The following is a 27144-nucleotide window of genomic DNA, read 5'->3' on the forward strand; positions in this document are numbered from 1 at the left end:
GGTGCTTGAAGTGGTTACGGACTATTAATGAATGATATTTGAGGGGCGATTCAGAAAGCTGGGTTTCTAAACAAAGTATTTTAGATAAATGTAATGTGAAGTCAAGTCTTTACAATCCTTAACTTTGGGCTTAAGTTGGACAGCCTGCTTTGTGAACTACCTTTTGGTGACTCCCTTGGTGAAGTGGAGTACCTGAGTTTATTTGGACACCGGGATCAGCACGGCCTGCGCATGCGCAGAGAGGAGACGGCAATTCGGCGGCGGTTGAGCCGAACGAAGAGCTACGGAGAAACAGAGCGAGCTGTGACCTGAGGAGTGGGAGCTACAGGGCTCGTTTAAATGCTTGTAATGTGAGGTAAACAGAGAGCTACTTTAAAAACAGTTTCATTTGCATTTGACAGAGGTCACCACGGTTCAGTATTGTACCTCACCTGTCGTGAGAACCCTGCGAAACCCGAAACGACTACTTCATGACCGGAGGCACCAAACACAAGGTGAGTTACTGCCATGTTTTCGTGTTCACACGTTAAAGACACATGTAATCTCGTTTATACCATACTAGTTCGTCTTAAAGTTACCTCGGCTTTAACCACTTAAACCCACATGCCTCTCGAGCCTCGGAATTTTTGAGCTTTGAACATTTAAAAGTGAACTAACACAGCGTTTACAGTTTCAATTTAAAAACACTACGAAATGTCGAGGGAAATATCACAGAGGACGACATTTTGCTTGTAAAATTGAACAGTTTCAGTGAAAAATATCACAAACTACAATTTTAATATACATTTGCCACTTTGTCCTTTCCATTGTCAGTATGGGGTTAACGTTGGGTCTCAACACTGTAACACAGATGTGTTAGTGTGCTGCACTGGTCCAGGTGGATCAGACGCAGCAGTGCTATTGGAGTTTTTAATTAACACTCTGCCCATTCAGTTTGACACCCATCGATCGTCTTGTAGCTGCACAGTTTGTGTTGGCCCTCCTCTCGTTCATCAGTGTCCAGATGCTGCCCATAGGATGCTGTTGGCTGGATTAATTTTTAGATGATGGGCTATTCTCAGTCCAGCAGTGATGTGCTGTGTCATATCCATTGACACAAGAGCAAAACACACTAACAAGCCACCACCACATCAGTGTCACTGGAGCGCTGAGGATGATCCAGCACCTGAATCATTACCTGCTCTGTGGGGCTCCTGACTTTTGAAGAACAGCGTAAAAGAAAGCTACAAATGTATGCAGGGCAACAGATGGAATGGAGTCTGTAATTGTAGCTCTACAAAATGAACCTGAATGGTCAGTGGTGATGATTAAAATGGACAATGTGTATGGAATATTGCAGTGTGTAAATTTGCATCAGACTTACCTTACATTTTGCCTTCATTTCTTTAGAGAACCAAATTGTTTCTATATGAGGTTTAATACACGAGGCCCCTCTTACTCCCTGTTTCTTCTTTTGTGATTATGGGCTTTAAAAGCATGGCTTTCTTTTGTTGTTGTGGACTCTGTTGAAGTGAAGTGAAAGCTGTGTGTTTTGAAGACACCATTTTGAATAAGTAAAATCAGTTTATGTAATTTCAATGAAACAATGACATGGAAACATGACAATTGTGGACATGATATAAAACTCCCAGCACTGTACTGTGGCTTCTGTACATGAACTTACTAATGCCCGTGTGATTGAGTGCCATCAGATCTCCACAGCTATCTCACAACTATCTATAGTAGAGCTTCACTAGAAGAGTTGAAAGCGATAACTGCAGCCGAGGGGAGCAAACCTGCCTGTTAACACCTTACATTTCAGAAGAAATGATGGTCAAATAAAACAAAATTAAAAAGAAAATGTTGAAATATTGATAATAAGTATGAAATCTACACAGCCCCAGCAATGACCTTAAATATTCCTGTACAAGGGATAATACAATGCTCCAAGATATAATTAAAACTGAAAAGCTATATCATGGCATGCCATTACCGATTTAAAATGGTCCAGCTGTACGCTCAGCATCTGAAAAAACTCATCTTGTACAAGAAGTAGCAGCTTAATGGACTATTTAGAAAAGTGTGGTTGCCAGTTGAATGCCCAGGAATTCTTCTGAAGTCTTCTAATCCCCTGAGAGGATGTAATTTTGAGAGCCCCCCCCCCCCATCCTAACTCCATGTCCTTGTTCAGGAAGTCTTTACTTGTCCTCAAATGCTGACCTTCACCTAAAGAGATCTTTAAAGTCCCTCTCTGGCTCATCTCTGTTCTTCAAAATGGTGTTTAGAAGTTTTCAGATTTTCAAGAAAAAACTCCCCAAAGCCCTGAAGTAACTCAACAGTAACTGAAAACCTTGTCCTTCATTCAGTACGTGCAGAGTTAGTTTCTGCCTCTGTGTTTACTTGTCTCTCCACCAGTCACCTACAGGTCATTGTTATCCTGTAACGTCCCACACTGCAAGTTGTTTAAAGTGGTTCTATACATTTGTGGTGTACGAAACCCTTGTGACTGGTGCTCTCTATGATCTAAGTGGAAAATTCAGCCATGGCATTGACTGCTTGTTTCACTCATGGTAAACTTAAGTATGATGGAGGGCTGCAGATATTTTTCCCCCTGTGCTGTTCCTTTAAAAATGCCTCAAAACACTTTTTCTAATATATTTCTTTTATGTTTGACACCTGATTTTAGATTCAGTTTATCATGTGTTTGATAATCACTCTTAAAAATAAAGGTGGTACAAAGGGTTCTATGAGCGATGCCACAGAAGAACCACTTTTGTTTCCATAAAGGACCTTGTTTGTTTAAGACATGTCAGCATGAAGAATCCTTTTATCACTCGATATTACGGTTCTATATCCTTTTTAAAGGTTATTAGCAAAAAATGTTTTTATTTATGGAACTGAAAGTGGTTCTTCTATGGCATTGCTCAGAGAACCTCTTGTGCCACCTTTATTTATAAGAGTGTATTGTGGAGCAGTTTTTGGCAAGCCCTCTTTTTAGGGGAAAAAAACTGTAAAACAGTGTGCGAGACCTGTTTCGAACAAAAGCGTCATTATAGCTCGCGGTGAAAGGGGCTGTCAGCAAATATCAAAATATCATCACCAGTGAAATGAAGCCTCTGTTGCGCAGATCTGAGGTCTAGGACTGCATTCTCCCTTTGAATATCTCTTCTTGGATCCCTTCACCAGGGATTTCAACAGTAGGCAATTCTGGATTCTTCTGCGAATGTGGTCAGTTTCTCACAGTAGAACTCCAGGGAAAGGTCCCTGTTCAGAGCTGTGCAGGCTGTTTTAGTTTTAAACCTGGGATGGTGCATTTTCTGAGGATAATTAGAGATGAACATACGTTAATGGATTGTCATTGTAGGAAGCCACATTGTCATTTTGGACGTACTATTAGAGGTTTTAAAAGATCAAGGAAAATCAATGTGTTTGTAGTATTTTAAAACAGGTTTCAACAGATTAGTAGCGTCTACCAATCGTTTTAACTGGAAGAGACGAGTGTTTCCGCACAGACTACTTTTCGAGTTAAGGCTGCAAATCAGAAAGCCATGTTAAATTCAGAGATGTAAAGAAAAGTTGTAAAACGGTCTAGGAATAAATTAATTTTGGTGCCTCATTTTTAGTATATAAACCTACACAGACAAAAGCTATTATGTCCTGTAATAAGGACTTTTTCCCAATTGTCCTGTTGCCTTTGTCAAGAACATAACACATTTTTGACTATTGGAAACTATCTTCTGTGTTTTTTTTCCATCTTTGCCACAAAAAAGAGGCAATGTACAGAGGTACAATGCTGCTCCGTAGTACCAGTCACAGAGTGGCTGTGCCATTTAAGACAGCTATGTGTGGAGGAGGGGTGGAAAGGGAAAATGTGAAGCTTTGTGTTTGATGATAGTAATTCTGCACTGTAACTTGTTTGATTGTACAGTTGGGTGACTGAGGATGTGAAATCTCGGAACTGTGGACATTGCTGTAGTTGTGTCAAAGATACCTTCTTAGCTGCTTTAATTTGCTGCAACATGTTTATTGGCAACGTTCATCTGACAGGTTTGTTTTTGTCTGAAACCGGTCAGCAGTTTCTAAACGGAGTGTAAAGCCAACTAGGGGTGGGCGATGTGATCCTAAAATAATATCGTGATATTTCAGGGTATTTTGGCAATAGAGATATTCTTGGCGATATGAAAAAACACTTAAAATTTTATTCCTTTTTAAGAACACATTGCATCAGAATAGATGTTATATTAATGTGAATTATATTAAATTAATTATGTCTAAACAGTTTCAAATATCAGAACAAACATTTGCTTAACTCAATTTCCAAACCACCTCCACACGACTGGAGTCACTCCTATTTGGGAGCCAATTTGTGAATGCAGAGCATGTTTCCACTGTTACTGTCACTGTGCCTTTAGTGACATAATGAATGTGTGCCATGTTACGTGTAACTGCAATGATGCATTACGTAAACAAGTCAGAATATCACAATATTATTGCACACGATACAATATGGCACTGTCCTAAAGCCAATAACATTCAGCTCGGTCAGAGGCTTGGTTTATGGGACTTGTTTCCAACCTCTGTGGCCACATATGGCTCAAGTCTGCCTTAAGTTATCACCTTGCTGAAAAGGCCCTGCACATGGAGATCAAAGATCAAGCCTGCGGTAAGGGGAACTGTCACCTCTGGCTTGCCGTCAAGCAATAAAACCCTCCCCGCTGCTCACTGTTTATACAGGGGATATTACTTCCACTTTGCTGCTTGGTTAGAACTGTTTGCAAATCTAATCTGCCCCGTTGCTGTCAGTGTGAGGCTATTGCCATCACTTTGGGGTGGATAGTCTTTCACCACATTTGCTTCAGGAGACCCATGTAGGCCCCAATTTGTAAAGAATTGATCTTAAAGTGAGACTTGTGAATTTTTCACTCTAGAGAGGAGTCCCATTATATCTCTAAACACAGAAGCTGAGATTACTTTAAAGAAGGGCTATAGAATAAATTGACCATTACAGAGGCTTACTCTGTCTTGTCCTATTAGGGATGATTCTGTTTGCTGGTAAAATAGCAGCACTGAGTCTTAGTGGTTGGAAATGTAAAGGCACATACATTTTAATATGTTGTGCATTTAGAAATCAATCTGCAAACCTACTCGTCTAGGACTCCTTAAGCAAGGTTAAATCTAAATAAGCTTAATTAACCAAACAGTAGCTATGTTAGTGTTAATAAGACAGGCTGGGAGAGGAGGCAATAGTTTAAACCAAAGTCTTTATAGGAAAGTGTGATCACTCAATGCCTATATTTGTAGTGCCACTGGACAGTTAGAACAAGTTCAGAATCCTATCTCTGTGAATGGAAATACAGTGGAACCTCTACTAACGAACGCCTATAGTAACAAACTTTCCAAGATACGAACCAGGTATTTGAATATTTTTTGCCTCCACCAACGAACCATGGCTCTAGAAACGAACCCGAGCCTCCGCCGAGCCGGCGGCTGGAAATGGCCACTGACCCCAATAGGCGAGTCTCCCAGCGCCCAGACTTGAGTGAGCTTTTAAGATTAGCATATTGTAGTTTTAGCAATTTAGCATTAGTGTAAATAGCAGACATCGAAATTCGTGCTAAGTTAAGCCGTATCTGCGCTTCGTCTCCCCACATTCACCCGCCTACTCTCCGTTATTCCACCCACCTCCCGTCATACAGCCAGTGCCTGTGTTACTCCTCCAGCCAGTCGTCACATCTTCAAGGTAGCGATGTGTAACCACTTAAAACTTTATTATTTCTTTTTTATTACTGTTACCACTGTATTTCTTTTATTTTTAATAACGCTACATGTATTTTTTACTAATTTGAGAGTGTTGTAAACATATATCAGTGCAAAAAGGGTGACTTTCGGGGTGGGGGCTGGAACGCATTAATTACTTTACCATTATTTTAAATGGGGAAAATTGACTCTAGAAACAAACTTTTCCACTTATGAACCGGGTCACGGAACGGATCAAGTTCCACTGTATATTTTAAATCACTGAATATCTGACAAAATCCTCATGAATAGTCTCTTGAGTTCGGCTCAGTTTTGCCCCCAAAACATTATTTGTTGGCTTGTTCTTGCTGCTGGAATTTTGCAGATCTCCACACTCAGGTGGGGTTTCCCCATTAGCTCCACAAAACCGTCTACCTTTTTCCAATTGTGAAGAATCTGGTCAGCTGATTGGCTGTTCAAGGGTGGGACTATATCCATAAACGATTGCCATGTTAAGCATTAAAAGAAAACATAATGTTGCTGCAGAAAAGAAAGAGGCAGTGATGTAAATAGCTGTGGTCTGTGAGGCCATCAGATACCTTCCCAACACGTGTATGGGGATTGTTGTCATTTTTTCTCTTGAACTTTCAGCTGCACTGGCCGCACGGTTTCCAGTGGCATTGCTTTAATCCGTCTGTATTTGTAAGCTTTGCGAGTTTTTTTCAGAGTGCACAAACGGACTTATGGCAGAGTATCTGTATTTAACGTTGAGCCTAAAGTCAGTAAACAAGAAATAAAACGAGCTGTCCTGTCTCACGTAGAGTACAAATGTCTTTGGGTGGTTCCGCTTTCTCATCCCAGTCTCTCCAGTCACAGGGCTGGACGGACGCTCATTCATGTGAGCACTCAAAGATGAGGTTAAACAGATCAAAACAAACACAACGAGTGCAGAGAAATGAGTACTGATGGTGAAAAAGGCTAAAAAGCAGAATGTCTGTTTCTTGCTTCTCACTCCTGAGCTCAGCTGTGGCTCATTCTCATTTAAAGGAACGGTAGCTGAAATCAGTCGTTTAAACAGGGGCGAACACTGTCTTGGTTGATCTTGGAAGACCCAAGGGCACACAGTTCTCATTTGTGGAACAGGGGTTGTATATTTCCCTTTCAATCAGTGTTTTTACCGATTTAAAGGCTGGTTTTAGCTGCTAAATGTTTTTTTTTTTTTGGCTGATAAATTCTCTTCAGCAGCTCGCTCTCAAGCTGTGTGAGCCTGGGTGAGTGTGGGTCAAGTGAAGGGTTTCAGCACAGCCGGACAGTGCATAAAGAGACACGTTGGCAGTTAAAATCTGTCTGCCAGATAAAATATCATCCTTTTGTTAGTGCTTGCTCGTCGCACTCTGATCTGCTAGAAGTGTTTGGGATGTTTTCAAGTTTCCCACTGTGACCTCACCCATTGCATGAGAGTGGCAATAAATAGAAGTGTATAATTGTATGGCTCATATAGCATGAGTGAAACCCAAGAGTGCATCTTTTCAAGTCCCCCATCAATCAGCGGAGTTGAACAAATCTTCACATTATTGAGTTTGGTGAAAGATCTGGTGATGTTTTTATTGATTTATTGTAATTCAAAATTAGAGTTTGTTTGCTAAATTATTAAATACACATAACCAAAATGTGTTAACTTTTTAATATGTAGTCATGCAGATAGTTGCTTTCTTGCGCTTATTGTTTGATTTAAAACACAAATGCTTGTTGTATCTTATCTCTAAAATAGTAATTCTTAAATTAAGAATAGATTAGTAAATATCATTGCAGTCTAAAACGTTTGATTAAATGTGTTTTGAGTAAACATTTTAGAAACAGTGTATTGGACTAATGTAATTGTGCTGAATGTATTCAGTAGAAAGTAAGAGCTTTTGCCGTGGCCCACAGTCGGGTCAGAAAGAGATTATTTGAGCGATCAAAGGTTTGGCAGAATTTTAAACGGCCTCTTAAGAACTTGCTAGATTTAAAAGATTACCAGTAAAAAGGGTCTAAATACTATCAGAGGTGGATTGTTTTTTTTAAACGGCTGCTTGTAAATACCATTTTGCATTTGTTTTCTTTGTTGCTGTTCCATTTCCAGATCCATTAACTAGTTATACACAGCTTACACCATTTTATTCTTAGTGGAATATAGGAGAAGCAGCGTTTGTCTGACTTTTGCCATTACAAAAAGAAGGACGACCTCCAACATCCAGCAATCCTTCGGGTGGTGTAACCAAATGAGGCAGGCTGGGTGCTCGTCAGTAGTGACAACCAGACATACTGGTTCATGAAGGAGTATGGTTACTAAGGTTGCAATATATTCAAATATAAACATTTTTATTTATTGTTGATAATAAAGCTTTAAAATGATGTCTAGCTTTAACAAGATGGAGGCAAACCTAATTATTTGGCAGCTTTCCTTATTCTACATTCTGATAATCTACTGGGACAGAAGATGACATGATCTGGTTTACCAAAGACCCAGACAGTCCTGCAGATAATGGTGCCTCAGTGTCAATGCTTTCACCCTTTTGGCTTTCATTGTTGTCTCTACAGTGAAGGGTTTTGTCTTGCTGCATTGGAATGGGAAGTGGGTATCCTTAATACCGTATAAAGTTTCACAATTCACCCACAGGGTTACATTGTTGAGTAAAGAATGTTCTGAGACCTATCGAATTTTAACTTCAAATATCAATTTGAAGCCGCCTTCATTTTTTCCCAAATAGAGCCCATCAGTGTTGTATTAGATTGGTCGTATACTAAACATTATGAATTGGTGAACAGACTGTCCAACGTGTAGTTAAAGTGAACGACCCATGTTTGTGACATCAGAGCCCTCTTTCCGTGGCCTTTGTGTCCAGAAAGGCTTGAGTGAAGTCTCCTTTGTGAGGAAAACAGAATTCCCGCTGGTCCTTGTTTAGCTTTGAAGTCTGAGCTGTAGAATTGTATGAGTGAAGCTCCTGTCAGGGACAGCTGTTGAAATGTAGGGCCAGGCTTTTGTCTAATTGCAATGTCCCTTTCTTATTTTGGAGAACTGTCATAATACTCCCCCTCTCAGCGTTTAATGTTAATGTCATGCAGCTGTGTACTCAAGACAGCTGGATGCTTGGGAAGTTGACCTGAAACCTCAGGTAAACTTCAGTGACCTTCAGTTGTCTTATTTCTCAAAATGCTGTCAGGGGACTAGCTAGGGCTACAGTCATCTCAAAAGCCTGTTATGCATCGCCCATCTTTCCTTAAAACATTGTTATGATCAGGCTGCCAAGGCTTAAGCAAACCCTCAAATTCCTTCCTGCAACACCTTAACCATGACCAGGATGGTGTTATTTATTTATTTATATATTTTTGCTTGGCATCTGCAAAACAACACGTTTAAACGTGAAGATAACGTTGGTATAAAGAGTACCCTACATCAGCTACTGGGATTACACTGCACAGGAAAACACCCACGTGGCAAATTTGTCTGACCCCTCACAGAGGCCTTTTTGTTCTTTATGATGTTAAGTCTTTTATTCCATGGTCACCATTTCTGCAAGCTTAATCATATGCCTTTCTTTTTTCAAAAGATGGGTTAACCCTTTGAATGACTGGAAAGCCCAGTTGCTGAACAAAGTCGTTAGCTTGTTGTGACAGCTTCAGATTGTTTACAAAAAACTACTGTGCATCTTGGGTGTGCACTTGTCTGCGCCATATAAATGCAAGTTTGAATAATAATGCATTCCTGTTTATTTACCACGTTTTTCACATCTTGAACTTCAGTGACACCTTAACTATTGAACTGAACAATTAAAATGTAATAAAACTTTTATTTTTAAATAAAAAACAGACAACAAATAACAAAACAGGGAGCTGTCAGAGAAAGGCTTCTGCAGTGGTTAAAAAAATGCTGGTGGGCATATCCATGCTAATGAGATCTGAGAACATAACTCCATGAAGTGTTGGACAAATGATGCCCCTCCTATTTTCAGACATCTGTACCACTCCCATGCAGCTTGATGCACAGCATGAAGGTTGGATTTGGGCCTGTGCCACCAGGACTACTGTGAAGAACTTGTTGAAATATGCTGCTTTTGAACCCTGCACTGAATAGATTGCCCCTGGGAAGTGCAAGTTGCTCCTTGCTTGATGAAGCCTGCCATAATTGAGTGTTTTGATAGCTTGCTATGATGGAGAGCACTGGAGGCTTGAGGTGGTGAGGAAGAGATTGCAACCAAGCAGGGAACCCAGAGAGTTGTTAACCTCCAAAAGTGGTGCTTTTTAAACCATGATTCTTGCCTCTGAAGGTTTGAATAGAGTTGAATAGAGAAAGAGCTGGTGAAGAAAACCTCCCCTGCAGTCTGCTTTTAAGTTCATGAGGGAATGGAATGCATTTGAGGCATAAATGGAGCTGGTGCTTTACAGGCTTCAAATTTTGGGCAGGAACAGACAGGTCCAAAAATTAATGTTTCTCAAAAAAAAAAAAAAAAAAAGCAAAGCATTGAGATAAAATAAAGTCCTTTTAAATGCTGTTGGGATGAAGCCATTCCATTAAAGTCTCTTAAAAAGGGTGTGTTAGTTCCATCCAGCCACTTTTTTTTGCAAGAGAGTAGAGTTACAGGCACGATTATGTTTTCTAAATGAAGTACATCATTTACACACTGGAAAAAAGTATGATAAAGGTATATTATGGTCTCTAAAAGTGTAAATGTACAACAGTGATAGTCCAGTTGTGTTTACATATGAAAATTTGTATATTTCATTATAGAACTGTGTAAAATTTAAAAACAAAAACTCAATATAAGTTCTGGGGGTGAAATGGAATGTTTGAAATCAACAATTTTCTGTAAAATCTACTGTTATAATTGAATAAGGTACAATTGTTCCCTAAAAACAAAGATCCATTGTTTCATACATTCGAACATTTATTAAAAGGCAAGAAAACACAATGAAAATATTGCAGTGCTTTCACTGAACAACTTGAGTTGCAAATTAGAATTTGGCACCTACAACATACTCAAAGTTGCTGTAATGTTACACCACCTTTCCTTTGACTTGGACGTTTAAATTGTTTGGGAACTAAGGATACTAATTGTTGAAGATATGCAAGTTTCTATAATTACTTCATACAAGACTTTAGCAGCTCAACACTCTGTGGTCACGATTGTCTGATTCTTCCTTTCATCATGTGTTTGAGCACATTTTAATGTATTTTTTTTTTAACTAATAATTGAGTTTTACTTGGTTACTGAGAGAGCTCCAGTTTTAAGGCAGGACTTAAGTGCTGTGGTAAACTGGATGTCTTTGGAGGACTCAACCCAGTAGCCGCCAACGTCCTCAGGTTTCACTTGATGTTGTCTTCTACGCCCAGTTGGTCAGCTCAAATTACTCCTGTGTCTGTATCAGCTGGCCTTAGACTCACTCTCCCTTTGGGTATTCCACGGTTTGAGTGCTAAGCAGCAGGATTCAGTCTACACTGACTTGATCATAAGTGGAGGAACTTCTGAGGAACCTGGGCCAAGTCATGCAAATGCAAAGATGAACCAAACACCCGTTCTTGGCTGTGTTGTTTACAGCTACAGACAGTTTCAGTGATATTCATTTCAAACTTTGTATGTATAATAGTAACATCAATAAACCTCAGAGGACAATATCCTGGGGAAAGAGCACATAACATTTTTAAATGGACTTTAATTTAAAAAATACACAAGATTCATTTACCAGATTGACGGTTATCTTTTCCGTTTGTTGCCAGGCATCTTGATTAACCTTGTTTAACTCTTTAAGTGATCTTTGCCCAGCAGGTAAAGACTTGTCACCATATGTTTCTTGTGGTTACATTTGGAATACCACAGTCATCGCATACCCTCTAGGTCTCCAAGAAATGGTCTTCAATTAAACATTTAGGCATTTAATTTATTGAAGTATTCAGAAAGGTTTCATACCACACTCTGGGGTTTAAAGCGGCACTTCTACCCAAACAATCTGAAACTTCCAGCCCTGTCATCTCCAGATGTTGTGACCAAGCTTCTAATTTTTTTGGTGGACCTAGCAATCATTGTGGGAGTTAGACTTGTCATTTTAAAAACAGCTGGAAGACATGTTGGTGTGTCACACGTTACTGTTGGTTTTTATACTGTAGTCCCTTTCACACGTGCACAGTAAGATTTAAAAGATGGAGGAGCTGAATGCGTTAATGCAAACGTCCATGATATTTGTACTGGACATTACCTGCACTTTATCCTGTTAGGCCCCTAGTACATAGTCTTGGTACACTCTGAACCTTATTCTCCTGGCTTTTTCCTGAGGTTATATGTGAAAATGGCTTATGTGGAAACAAAAAGCAGAATCATTCTCTGATTGAAGTGAGGTTTTCAGGGCGTGTGTTCTGAATAATTTGGATTCTCACATGTCAATGCATGCATAAGTGTTAATGATTTAATATTCTATCCATGGGAAAGGTTAAGAAAAATAGCTTTGCGCAATATCGATATAAAAAACCTATCCCGACATTGTTAAACGGGCCTAACTGGAGACACAGACACAGTTCCTCTTTAAGTCTGGTCCTTGTCTGAGGCAACAAGCTTGTATTGTGCTCATTTAATTTAGCAAAGTATCATACATAAGTGTGAACATCCACTGCAGACAAAGTTAGCATTTCATTACCATTGTTGGCCTTGTATATTCTTTCTGTTGTCGATAATTTGCTATAATTTTCCCATTACTTGTAATACATCTCATCTCATCTTCTTTTCTGCTTGTCCATTTCAGGGTCGCGTGTAGAACAGGCTTTCATCAGTCCAGCTGAATTTGTCACAATGCACACTAATTTCAATAAACAAACTAGCCTCTATGTGCAGGTAAATGTCCCTGGGAACAGGTGCTGCTAAAAATGAGGGCACAAAAACCTTTTTTAAATAAACACACATTAACTTATCTGTTCTCTGCCAGAGTGCAAAAATAGAGACGAAAAAAGAACAGGAGGTGTTATCAGCCTGGAAACTGTTACTAAGACAAACCTGTATTTGTAAAAACAGAAATGTGAGAAGCCCATTATGGGTTTAAGGAGAAAGATGGGCTCACTGTGGGTTTGCTGTATAACTTAGGACCAAATCTATGACACACTCATTTCATTAACCAGAATAACTCACTTGCAATCAAAAAAGTCCAGCCTACAATCTCATAATGAAGGTGACCAGTGGAAAGGGGTAGGTTTAGTAGTTTACTTTTCTTAAAGTCTCTACTTTTAAAGCCATAGCAAGACTTACTCAAACTTCAAAACCGAGGTGTACAGATGCACAAGTAGTCTGTTTTACTACCTGTTTCAAGGGCTAGTATTTCAATTTATAATCAGTTGTATTGCAAGTACATTTTCATCCTCTAGCTCCTTCAGTTTAGTAACTATTTTGAGGGGCATGGTAAAAACGAATGAAAAGCTTCTCTTTGAATTTGCTGCAGTCCAAATTATATTGGGTGTGTTATTTTCTGTGGGTCAAATATCTGCCCACATGACCTTTACCATTGCTATGTAAATTGGAGGCATGGGTTTTTATTTTAAGGCGTGTGTAAACTTGTGCTGTGCCTGTGCGGTGTCTGCAGGAGAACTCCAGAGCATTATAGTCCCTGTTCACACATGCACTGACTTGGACTTTATCTAGAACTTTTACTAGGGGGCTAGAAGGATAATGTCTGGGACACGTCATGGCTGTTTGCATTCACACACACAGCTCCCCAGGAAAACTCTGGAACATTTCTGGTTTTCCCGTGCATGTGTCTCTTAATGGATGAGGATGGAGAGCTTTGATCTGCTTTAGGCTGGAGCGCACTTCATACCAATAAGACAGTCCTTGCTCTGTTTGCAGCTGTGCTGGGTTACAATGGTGCAAAGATTCAACTAGTAATTCCTCAATCTCTGTTTGTTGGCAGGGTCTTCTCTGGAAAGAAAAAACAACTGATGAATTCTGGAAAACAGTTCTTTTGATGACTATATCTTCCAGTCTTAAAGTATTCTCTAGAATTCATATCTAATGTACTTCAAGCCAGTTCCCTCAGCCCACGTTTTAATAACAATTTTGTGCTGAACACCCCAAAACCGAGTCAGCTAAGCCAAAACACTTGTTGGCATTCCCATGGTAAATAGTGGAGTCTGACCAGTCAGCCTTGTACTTTTTGGAGGACAATGCAGCTCCTAATTTGATGAGTGCTCATTGATTCGTTAAGCCTCGCATGCTGTTACTCAACTCATTCCCAGGCATTCCTCTGGTGTCAAGGTCATATGCTGAGCCCTGTTCTATAGGAGCAGTCCACTCAGGGTGCCATGTCTACAGGACATGGCCTACGTGCAGAGCGACAAGACTATCTGACTTCCCTCATTATTCAGAGGGCAGGCTAGTTTAGATTAATGAGGAGGATGGGATCTCTGATTCTTGATTCATCTCAGTGTTTCTTCATAGTGTTCTTGAGTGGGGGAGACGGTATCTGGTCACTTTCACCTTTGGTTTTCTCGTTAGGGGAACAGAACTGCATGTCGTTAAGTTGTAATGAATAACAGCATTTGTGTTGTAAAATATAATGGAATAAATATGAATTAAGTTGACTGACATTTTAATTTCATTAATGGACCCAGAGTTTTGTCCATTTCTTAGAGAAATGTGTGGCTATTGAGTCTGTGATGCTGAAATACTGATTCATATAAATGAGTTTATTTAAAAGAGCCTTCCATATTTGTCGGTAATTCATGGTAAGACTAAAAATTCCACCAAAAGAAATGGTAAAACTGAGAGCTGTACATTTCAGTGTTAAAGGGCTTTGTTGCCCACTCTTCTGATGCCAGTGGAAACCTAATTACTGCCAGTATAAGGTCTATTGTGTGTTATTTTGCATTTTTAGCAGAATATTTCCCCCATCCCTTTCCATATACTTGCAATCGCTCATGCATTCTTGAAAACATCCGTCCCTGGTCCGATCAGGTGGCATGTAATTGGGGACTGGATCAGATGTGTTTTTCTCACTTTGATCTGTGGGAATGGTGATTTCCAGGCCACAATGCCACTGTCTTTCTGCCCCCCATAGCTCTGTTATTACAACTTCCTGCTGAGAGGAGTTCCTCCGGTGCTGTTCCCCACTCCCCACACAATACAGTGCATTATCTGCATGAGGACACACCAATAATATCATACCCTCATGACCTCCTGACCTTTTCCGCCACTGGCAAGGAAAGCACAAATGCAAAATGACTGTGTTGATAGCATCTCTCTCATTTGCTTTCTTAACTGCTGGGCCTGATAAAATGGAAAATTATAGTTTATTATTTGAAGGCTTTATGTAAATTATAACCTGTGGGCAGCAATTCATAGGATGTTATCCTTTAACAGTCGGTCAGTAATGAAGCCTGCTGCGAAGCCTTCTAGGTTCAGCAAGAAGATGCTGAAAAGTTGTCGTCAACAAGTTTTGAATCAAATTGGAGCATCTCGTTTGTAAAGGGCACCCTGAAGAGGATTCTGGGGGTTTCATTCTTTCTGTGGAGTTCTAAACGAACAAAGTTCATGAACCTGCAGCATCCATTCTTATAACGTCACATCCCTTTTACATGGCAGTGCTCTCTTGTTGGGGTCTTGGCAGTGCATGTAATGGAGAATAATACCTGTGGAAAGGCTTAGACCCTGTCAATGTGATTGTTCATACTCATCTGAGCTCTTTTGTCTCCTGGCCTCCATCTCTGCTGAGTAACCCTCTCTTGACATACCATTCCAGGAAGGAAGCTCTTCAATGCATGGAACTTTTTAAAATGATTGTTTTACGTTTTGTTTACTGAAATGTTTGGACATTCATTGAATTTTTTTTGAGAGGCTGATTGTGCAGTGATTGTTGGACGGCATTCAAAAATCTTCTGGAAGAAGTGTAAAGGCAGGTTTAAATCTAAGTGTTTAATCTAAAGTAGGGTCTAATGCGGCACATGTTACAAAATAAATAACAATTTGAATGGTCAGATGTAAAGGGAGCCTCAGTAATGTATGGGGTACTGTAGAACCTGACATTAAATATCATTATTGTCAAATACCATTCTTTTTCCTCTGAAGGAAATAACTTTATTTCAGTTGTGTTGTTAGTGTCATATAAGGAGTGCCAAGAATGGCCTGACTTCACTTTCCCTTTTTAAATGTCTTTCCCCAACCCCCTTAGTCAAAGGCTGTCAACCAGTGAAGAGTTCCCTGTCCACACACTATTCTTCGGAGGATTTTTTTTTTTTCTGAACGCTATTAGGATACACCTCTCAACAACTCACTCACTTTATCCGGTTAATTCCAGTTGTTTCGTATGCTCCTTTTCTCCAGTTTGTCATGTGTGTTCAACCATAACGTGTCTGCCCTTGGGCTCATTTTGTCTTGCTCAGCAGAATAAGAACTTGGCTATAATTCAAGAAGTCACTTGTTCACAGCCCAGTTGAAGGTCACGAATCCTCTGAAGCCTCTAGGTTTTACTGTTCATTTCTTGTACTCTGTAAATATAACGATTCACTAGATTACATTTAGTCTAATAACACTGTGTTCATTTTTAAGTCATTAGGCAAGTTATCAAAGCATGCATACGGGAGACTACAGCCATAATAATACTCCATCTACTGCATCGGTTGTACTCTGTAACGCAAACAAACTTAAACATGTAAGACCATCTCTACCATCTCATTGTTTCTACTGAACCTCAAAATCTAGAGCAGAGAGGAAGAGCCCACACAGGTTAAGTTATTCTTTCGACAGTTTCTATCTCTTAGATAGAGTTCCATTATGGGCATCCTTTAACAAAACTAGAATATTCATAATGGAGCTCTGTCTAAGTGGGAAAAACAGTTATCAGTGTTATGAACATTCTAGTTTTGTTGAAGGATGTCCAGATGCTTTGTACATATTGTCATGTGCATGTCTCAGTGTAACCACATACAAGGTCCTATTCACACTTGATTCTTTTAAAGATTCTTAAAATAAATGGAGACTTGGTACTTTGTACTTCCCAGAACATACCTTGGCTTTTCTACAAAAAAAAAAAATAAATTTAGTATCATGCAGTTTTGTACAAATTCTGTCAGGCTTCTAATTTGCATTTTTTAAAATCAATTTCATTTTGTGTGTTTATTATATCTTATATTTAATATTTACAACTATAATACAACCCCAGTTATTGCTCAAGTCCTTTAGCTGAGGACTTGTGTATAAAAATAATCAAACTATGTACAACCTACTCTTGTGCAGTTAATGCTTCCTTAAAGGCTAAGCACCACTTAATGGACCTCCATGAATATTTCACATTATTTTAGTTACTGACTTATTAAAGTATGAATTAAAATGAAAATAACAGCTTAATTTGCTTTAAAACTGACAATTTTATTAAATTGACGGAAAAACCCGAGCTCGCTACGGAAATTCTTGAACGCAACCGTGACGTCACTGGTGGACAACAGCTGAACAACGCCGCGGTAAAACACTGTTATGACCGACTCTTATGACAGTATCTAGCTAGCTAAATAACCAACATTATTCATGACAATAGCCTAGCAATAAGCTAAACTCAAATTTAGAGGTACCGTTATTCTTGTAAATGTGATCGAAGTCGAACTCGAATTCATCCGACACTATAAACCTCCGTAATGCAGCTACGTAGCCGAGTATAATCTGAGCCACTGAGTTTAGCAAGTCAAGCTAACGTTAACTAACACCAACTAAAACAGGCGAAGTGAGTGTCCTTACCCTGTTTACCTCCATGTTACAGAGGCTCTTGAACACCTTTCGTTGGTGTCCTTACATGCCCATATTGTTGGAAAAGCGCCAGTGAAATGAGCTACAGATAACGGAGTGAGCGGATGGTCCTTTCCAAAGTGCCCGTTTAAAGTTGATACATTTGAACCATTTTCTGGATATATTGGGATCTTTGGGCCATTTGTGCACAGATGTCCCACTGTAAATTGAATGATTGCAGCCAAAAACAACACACCTTTTCGTCATTTTGCATTAAATTAAGTGCAGCTTCTAGAGTTGTTGTCCACCATCTACGTCACAGGCAAGATGCCTATTAGAGTTTCCAAACACTGTTGGGGGGGCAACGGTCTTTTAAACCTTATTCCTTGAAATAGTAAGAAATAACATGTTTATTGATAGTCAGAAAACAAGTTAGGAACTCAAATTCCACTGTATTTATTTGTTTGACACTTTCATAGAGCTGGTGCTTAGCCTTTTAAGCAACCAGTGGTTTTCCATTCAGCAGCCTTTATTTACCACATCATTTATAGGGAACTGAGTGTAGGGTTCTTTTTATCTGTGCACCCTCTCTCACTTGTGCTTATGTTGTTTATCAGAGGCTCCTTCAGCTTACTCAGTTTCACTCAGGAAGCAATTAAAATTTCTGATGTTCTGTGCAGCCACAGTATTCGTTGCAGTGAGGGCAGCCAGTCCCTAGGGCTGGAAGGCTTAGGGATCATAACAGGTGGAGAGGGAGCACATGCGGGAGGGAGTTTCCCCAAACAGGATTAAAAGTGCCTCTCTCTGTGTGCCCACCACAGATGGGACAGCGTGAGGTCTCTCTTCTTCTCTGCGATGAGACAAATCGTTGAGCTGCAACCCCAAAAGCGATTAGTTCTGTCTCCCCAGCTCCATCACTGCTGGCCCAGAGGAGGTTCCCAGATAGAATGTGTTAAAATAGCTAGGCCTTGTTGCTTTAATTTTATTTATTTATTTTTTTTAAAGATGGTAATTTAGATACTGAAGTGGACGAATAGTATTGGGATTTGATTTTTAGTGGTATGTTTAATTCTCAGTTCAGTAAATGATCCTTGCTCATGACAGGATCATCTCAAACATTCTGAAGTTTTTAGATGAGTACATAACAATGTTATTTGCATGTCCCAACCTTATCCCACTCACTGCAGTTTGCGTTCAGGCTCAGATAACATATGACTATCAATTAGCCATGGGAATACATTCTCTCCTCTTGTCAGTTGGTCCTAAACAGCGTAACCCCACCCCCCTTCGTCCATACTAGTGTGAATAGCAAAGAGGGCATTTAATCATGCCTGACCATGATGTCACCTCAATATGTCCCTCAGGGCTTCCTACATTGCTGAAGACAAAAGGCTGGCCACGTCAAGGGTGACTACTGGGAGGCTTGTTCACAGACTGGAGCCAATGGTGAGGGCTGGAGAGTGGGACGAACAGCTGGTGTGCTCTGTGTCCAGCAGATGGAGATGCATAAACAGTAGATGTGGATCTGGAATATTGATTTGGCTGAAAACAATGGGACCAGTCGCACAGCAATGAGCTGATTCATCATTATGCAAAGTTCAGGACTGAAGGGGTCCTGTGTCATAGTGATTGCGTAAAATGCTAATGTGTATCTTCTACAGTAGTTCTCTGTGGGCAACCCCTGTTAACAGTCACAAGGCTATGTTTAGAGTAAAACTAGTTAGAATCTTAATGTTGTGCAGTAATGCTCAGTTCCTTCATGACTTTAGTTTCCATTTTTGGTCAGTTTAAAAAGACACCTCAGAAAGCCCTCTGAGATTGACGGAGTCCCCTCCCCACCCAACAGGTTTCTGGCCCCTGTGTAGGCCTAGGAGGTGGGTTTCCACTGGTTTTGGAAACTTATGAAATGTGCAGTGCGTTGTTAGCAGAACCTCAGCCAGAGCTAGCAATTCTCAGGATGGACATTGCCTCAAAGTCATCAATTATGGTGACAGAAAGCTCCTGGCTGTTTGGTGTGCTAGCCTGTCATGAGTTAAGTACTGCTCCAGGGGCCATAGGTTTAAGTTTAAGGGCTATGTTTGCCTATTCCACACATTTCCCAGCCTAATCCCTCCAGAATGTCCCCTTTTTCATTAGCACCATTTAATGCCTGGCCAGCTCAGATGGAGTGGCTGAACAAAGCCCACATCCTATTGAACTCAGTTCTAATTAAGACTGACAAAGTGTGTTCAGTTGGAATTTAATTCTAACTGACCGTAGACTGTGGGTTTTGAACATTTCTGATGTGTCCATCACCTAGAAGAGAGTTTGGAGTGTCCCACGGAAATGTTACTTTATTTTTCACAGCTAATCTTTTGCGTTTTTCCTTAAACTTGATGCTTAAGTTGATTGCACAATTGCTTGTGTTCTGTGTATTTTTATTTATTTCTTCATGCATACAGACTAATTAGATTTTTGTTAATGGATTTTGAATATTAAAATGACTCCAACTGCTCTACAGATGTTAGTCTTTAACCAGATAGCCTGTCAGCTTTTTAAAAAGGCTTATGTTTTCAGTTGAATTGGCATTTGAGTTAACTTTTGAAGAGTCATCCACCTATCTCCATGGGATTTTTAGATTGAGGTAACCCGACACTTCGCCAGTCAATCAAGGGAGCTGACAGGTCAATGACTACAACTGTTTAAACTTTGGAGGTGAAGAAGTTCACCCTGGTCACATGTCATTTATAACCACATTCATTTCTCTCCTCACTTGATTCATTCTTTTTAAGTTGCTTTTTGAAAAAGGAGAAGAGCAGCTTTTCAAGAGTCGACCCGGACTTCTGAAGGTCATGCAGCCCTTTAAAGACTCTGGAATTTCTTAGCACTTAGCAAACATTTTAAGCCGTTGAGACCCAAGCAATGAAAAACGAAATGTGGGATCTGGTGAACAGCTGAAGATTGATAGTTTTCCTCAGAAATTAATTTAAACTCTTAAAGCTGTGGCTTAGTCAGGAATTGTTTTTATTTTATAAAGTGCTCAAGTTAGAACAATAATGGGCCAAATATTCATTTTGTGTGAAGTATAATAATAATAAAAGCAGAAAATATACATTTAGTTGTTGAGGCATCTGTGACTTTCTTCTAATATTGACTCAATTGCCTTTTATAATAGTTTTCTTTTGACAGGTATTTTTTTTTTTTTCTCTCTCCATTCCTCCATATTTCAGTTTAGAAGTATGGTATACAGTGGAACCTCTACTAACGAACGCCTATACTAATAAACTTTCCAAGATACGAACCAGGGATTTGAATATTTTTTGCCTCCACCAATGAACCACGACTCTAGAAACGAACACGAGCCTCCTCCGAGCCGGCGGCTGGAAATGGCCATTGACCCCAATTAGCGAGTCTCCCAGCGCCCAGACTTGAGTGAGCTTTTAAGATTAGCAAATTGTACTTTTAGCAATTTAGCATTAGTGTAAATAGGAGACATCAAAATTCGTGCTAAGTTAAGCCGTATCTACACTTCATCTCCCCACATTCACCTGACTCGAGAAACTAACTTTTCTACTTACGAACCGGGGCACGGAATGGATCAAGTTCGTAAGTAGAGGTTCTACTGTATTTCCTTCTCCTCACAACTCAAGGAAGCAATAAATGAATCTTGATTTCTCTTCCCTTAATCTATGTTTTAAAATTTATTTCATGTCCAAAAGTTGGTCTGCAAGTTTTCAGTGGTGGTTAAGAGCCCTCTAGCATTTTTTTTATAGCCTTGGATTTATTTATTAATTTTTTTGTAACTCTCCACACCTTAATGCTTTGATCTCTTCTCCTCAGAGTCTTAAATGGAACAAAATAACTACTTAATGGAAACTGCATGAATGAAGTGTATAATTATTGCGCAGGGCGTGTTAAAAGGCATGATTGTTTGTAGTTTTCTTCTGCTAAAAGTCTAATACATTTAAGGCTGTATAATATATTCCGTTTGGTAACTGCTGTGCTGACACTGACCTTTTCATTAAGAACGTTGCAGATGGCTTCAGTTTCCAGTTGAGAGCTCTAACCAATTAGCCTTTATTTGATTTAGATTTTTTTCTTACTTTGTATGTGCTCCACAAGTTATTTTTGGTCAAGTCAGTGCCGAAGGGTCTTGAGCCATGTAACATTACTTGTTACTCTCACATTCACTCACACACTCGCACCTACGGTCACATTTGAGTCACCAATCCACCTACCAACTTGTGTTTTTGGACTGGAAACTAGAGCACCCGGAGGAAACCCATGCGGACACAGGGAGAACACACCAACTCCTCACAGACAGTCACCCGGAGCGGGAATTGAATCCACAACCTCCAGGTCCCTGGAGCTGTGTGACTACGACACTAACCTGCTGCACCACAAGGTGCAGCTTAAAAGAGTTAAATCAAATTTCTAAAATTTAGTCCACAGTGTTGCCATCTAATGAATATAAATTGTAACAACATTTTATAAGCTTGTTGTTTAAGCAGTTAAAGGGAACATCTAATATGGGGAAATGCTGTTCTCTCTGGTTTGTTTACGTTCAGCAGATCCACATCTTTTAGGGTGGAACAGTGCACGTGGCTGAGGTTTAATTTGTTTGTATGTTTATACTCTTTTATCTACCATAGAATCTCATTTGTAAGATATTTTCACCTTAAAAAATACAAAACTGCAAAAATAAACCAGTATTACCCGCCTATGGAGCATGAATAGAGCAATATCCTCATCTTGGGTCATGCTTTTTAAAGTTGGGATGTCTCTCCACTGTTTAAATTAAAAAATACCTACAGATGGCTTTCCCTGCTGTGAGAAGGGAGGGAGGAGGAGGACACTTGGGCTTTAAAAAAAATTATAAAATCAGAATTTTATAGGAAGTGTTTTAGGATAAAAACCATGAATATTGCTTTTAAATTAAATGACCGTGTAGTATTTTATTGACATAGGGATGTTTCTGAAGACAAGTAGTAACCTCCTCAGTGTTCCTGGCTCCAATGAAGAGCTTTAAAACAAAACTGGCTCCAACATGTCCCTGGTCAAGCACACAGTCGGACAGAGGGAGCAGAGAGAGAGAGGGTGGGGGCTTTAAGGGAAGAATGCAAAGGAAAAGGGAGAGTAAGATGCATAGGCCTCCCTTACTGGTGCAAAGCCAGCTTGAGGAGGGGTTTAACTTGTTGGGGCTGTGTATCTGGGACCGTGAGTCTGTGCCAGAGAGAACCACCTCCATCCGATTGTCCCTGGGGTACAGAGTGTGGAGTGAAGCTGGGCAGGGGCATTGTTTAATGATGCTGTGAGTTTGACCAGAGGCAGTGTCCTGACTGCATGCTGTCCAGCTACTTTTAATTTTACATGTGTGTCTGAGTTTATACATATAGTGGATTTACTGGATATTTGGACACCACTGGCATCTTCCATTCATCCACAGTTAAGGATGACTGTAGAAAAACTATGGCTGCTCATGAATTCTGAGGTAATAACCATTTTCAGTGTTTGTTGCTTGGCTTTGGTTGGTGCTACTCTAATAAATGTACTATGTATTCTTGTTTTCTTTTAATCATCACGTTTTTGTTGCTTTGTTTAAGGAAAAGTGATGGATTTCATCATCATATCATGTCACGGATTATTATATGAAGAATTCTTAATTTTCATGTGTAATTGGGTAGTTTCTATGAATGAGCAGGTGGCTGTTTGATTCCTTTACAGCTGTGTTCAGCCCTTGCCTCTAGGTGGCAGTGTTGTATGTGGTTAAACCGACCAAAACGTGGAAAAGAAACAGTAGGGAGCTTTTACTACTAACCTGCTTCAGCCCGTATGTATTAAGTCAGAAAATATACAGTAGATTTGCCATCTTCCTCACACAGTAAATGATAGTTGTACCCTAATTTGCAAGTTATAAATCTGCTAAGAGAGAATGGATGAATAGGGGCTTTTTGGCCCAGTCTTTTCACTCTGGAAGAAGGGAGGGAGAATCCAGGGTAGGTGCCAGATATATCTTTCAGAGAAGGCTCTAACTGCTCAAGCTTCTCTGCATTCCTTCATCTGGAGGGATGGTTTACTCCAGGAGTCCAGTGAAAATGGTCTTGCTCGGATATAAACACCAGGATGTCGCCAAATTTTCTCCAAAGAATAGCATTGTGAAATGAAAAATGGAGTATTTCGTGAAGATTTCTCGTTTACAAGACTTGTAATTTAGCAGAAATAGACCATCACTGTGCTGTTTTTGGAGAAGTAATTTTAAGTTTGGCATTTATAGAGTTCGAAGTTGTCCTCGTCTTCAAAAGCCTCTGTGTCTAATCATGGTTTTAGCCATGCTCGAACAGATAAAGAAGGTTTCTAAATTAGAGTGGGTTTTGGAAACAGAAGAGCATTCCAAACCAGAGCTCTAATCCTCAGCCCTGGATATTTCATCTGCCCTCAGACACACTCAAATCCCTTGCTGCTTATTCATATTTAGAACAATATAGTTTTTCTTAGTGTTCGAGTTTAGCTTGTGTTCGTTTTCTCAGGTGAAGTGGGTAGAGTAGGCTTACAGCCTGCAGGAGGCCATCTCCACGCTTTCAGGGGTTCTGAATGTAGAGGAATGCGAGTGCCCTTTACACAGGAATGCTGTTTTAACTTTTAATAGAATAGAAGAAAAAAGGAGCTTCTTTAGACCACGTGTTCTTACTGTAACGTGCACTGCACACACTCATCAAGCTGATCCTGATCATTTAGATCTGAAGCAAATCTCACGAGCATTATTAATATTATTTATGAATGTTAATCTTAGAGGCTAAGACAGGATTTAGCTTAATGAGCCTTGAGAAGGTGATGAGGTTAAAATCATAGTAGCCGGCCAAGCCACTGGTTGTAGTCCATCCTCTAAAACACGAATTCAATTAGAATTTAGACTGAACATTTTATAGTGTTTCTGGGTTCTTTATAACATACTTCTGTCCTGAATTAGTACTTCTGCTCTGCTCTATCACAAGCATGTTGTGAAGGGTGGAAACAGGAATAGTCCTCGGAATGTACAAGTGATGCCCACTTGACTGATAAACAGACCCTTCGCCTCCACTTGGATATATTTAAAGACCTCCCCTGAGGGAGCTGTTTATGGCTCCTGTCTGGACATGATGGTGATAATGACAAAAATAGGCTTTGCATTACTTGCTGTGTTAATGAAGTCATTTTGTCTCCAGGCTCAAATGAATTTGTATATTTAGACGTGGTGTATTTTTGCTTGGTTCTTTGTTTGCCGCAGAGACACAGGCTCTTCAGTTTAAAGGCCTAATACTGCCTTGAGTGCATACTCACATTTAGGATCAAAAAGGATTCACAGGGGAAGGTTTGCCCAGTGACAGTGAGTGAATGACCTGTATGCACATTCCTCTGAGTATTCAGGTAATGTAAGGCAGAAATATCTTGTATTTCTTGTATATAACATTCTGCATATGTTACTCTCCTCTCCATGCTGCAGTAACATTTAATAAAAATAGACTAAATTCAATCAAAAATAAGTATATAAATATATGAAAGTGAACAAACAGAAGACAAGTGCAGGACATACGATACCAGCAGCTCACTGATAGACATACATGAGACAATGGGACACTGACTGAAGACAATAACCTGATTTGGAGGAAGGATAATGGATGTACAAGGCAGGGTAAACAATAGTGCAAAAAAAATCGTAATAGGAGGAGGTAGCATACTGGATGTACAGGGCAGAGAATACAATAGCGCAAGATTATCGTATAACAACTAAATAAAGTGAACAAGTGCATACCGGTTCTTGACCTTTTTAAATGTAGTGCTGTTGTTTTACTGTTTTGTCTTTTTTCAGATTATTCACCAACCGCAGGAAAACCCCCCCAAAAAAAACGTTTTTGACGTATCGTCCTCCGTTAATGTAGTATAAATGTTGTATTACACGTGTAAATAATTCAATAAACATTTGATTAGTTGACTTCAAAGTTGCTTGATAATGATCAGAGCTGTTACGATAAACCGGTTGACATGTTTAAAAAGTTATTACTGTGAAGAAAAAAAATCATATCACTTCATTGTACCTAGACATTAATTTGAAAATGGATCTGTAGATTACTTTAAGACTGAAGCGTCATTTTAATTGTCTTAACCTACCAGCCTGATGGAATATTATAATAATATACAGTGGAGCCTCTACTAACGAACGCCTATACTAACGAACTTTCCAAGATACGAATCGGGCATTTGAATATTTTTTGCCTCCACCAACGAACCATGACTCTAGAAACGAACCCGAGCCGGCGGCTGGAAATGGCCACTGACCCCAATCGGCGAGTCTCCCAGCGCCCAGACTTGAGTGAGCTTTTAAGATTAGCCAATTGTAGCTTTAGCAATTTAGCATTAGTGTAAGTTAAGCATTAATGTAAGTTAAGTCGTATCTACGCTTCGTCTCCCCACATTCACCCACCTACTCTCCGTTATTCCACCCACCCCCCCACCTCCCGTCATACAGCCAGTGCCTGTGTTACTCCTCCAGCCAATCGTCACGTCTTCAAGGTAGCGATGTGTAACCACTTAAAACGTTATTTCTTTTTTATTACTGTTACCACTGTATTTCTCTTTTATTTTTAGGAACGCTACATGTATTGTTTTACTAATTTGAGAGTGTTGTAAACATATATCAGTGCAAAAAGGGTGACTTTCGGGGTGGGGTCTGGAACGCATTAATTGCTTTTCCATTATTTTAAATGGGGAAAATTGACTCGAGAAACGAACTTTTCCACTTGCGGACCGGGTCACGGAACGGATCAAGTTCATAGGTAGAGGTTCCACTGTATATATTTGTTGCTTATTTTCAGTTATTTTTGTGTCGGCAGTGACTCTTGGCGCACTCACTTGTCTTGTCTATTATTAACACGTACAAGAATGGTTTTAACGGCAGCAAATGGCAGCGAGTTTTACCAGATATCATGGGCAAGCATTTCCAGCAAACACTGCATCTCTGTGATAGAGCAGAGTGATGCTGCTGTGTGTTTTGCAGTGAGTCTCACATCATTGACATTGCATTAAAGTTCTGTGCTTGTTCATGGTTAGTGATCACACCGACGAATACTGTGCCCGGGTCCAAATGAATGAAGGTGCGATGCCATCGCACTAGTTTAAACCACCTGGATTTTGGGATCAAATTTACCAGGCCACGCTACAGATTGCCTAGTTTGAAACACCCTTAGAGCTTTAGTCATGTTTGGTAAGAGTAAAGGTCCATTAAATAAACATGTATTCTGCTTCGAGAACCTTCTACAGCTTCAGTGACCAGATAGTATTTCCAGGCTGAAGAAGGAAGGCAAGAGAAAGTATAAAGAAGAGAGTGGGAGGATAATTCTCCTTTGAGTCTGGCACCTCACCGTTTCCCTTTCGCTTGTCGGGATAATTATATCTCTTTGAAGTTCAGAAGCGGGATTTAGAAAGGTAGTAAGTGGGGGTGGGACTCTGCTTGGTTGCTGTGGTAATGAAAGCGTGGTTGTTGCAGTGCAGCTGAGCTGTGGAGCTTTGGCCTAGGTCAAGCCCTCACCACCACCCAGAAGTGAATTTGAACACAGGTGTGCAGTCCATCCTTGACATTAGGTTTTTCAGACCCTCTTCATTCATTGTGGTTTAATGAATTCCAGCTGCCTTTTTCATGGCAAGGTAGCTGCCAATCTTTTCTCACTTTGTGTTTATAAACAATAAG

At 39.9% G+C, this 27144-nt stretch overlaps 1 protein-coding gene across 1 annotated transcript in view; it reads left to right on the forward strand.

Annotated features, from left to right (window-relative positions):
* The window catches only part of LOC136676679 (KN motif and ankyrin repeat domain-containing protein 1-like), a 60227-nt gene continuing 33083 nt past the window's right edge, over positions 1 to 27144 (forward strand). Inside the window, exon 1 of the mRNA XM_066653836.1 lies at positions 1 to 494. The gene's annotated coding sequence lies outside the window, so the exon portion shown is untranslated. The remainder of the gene's footprint in view (positions 495 to 27144) is intronic.

Source organism: Hoplias malabaricus, chromosome X2 (assembly GCF_029633855.1).
Source record: "Hoplias malabaricus isolate fHopMal1 chromosome X2, fHopMal1.hap1, whole genome shotgun sequence".
Taxonomy (NCBI): Eukaryota; Metazoa; Chordata; class Actinopteri; order Characiformes; family Erythrinidae; genus Hoplias; species Hoplias malabaricus.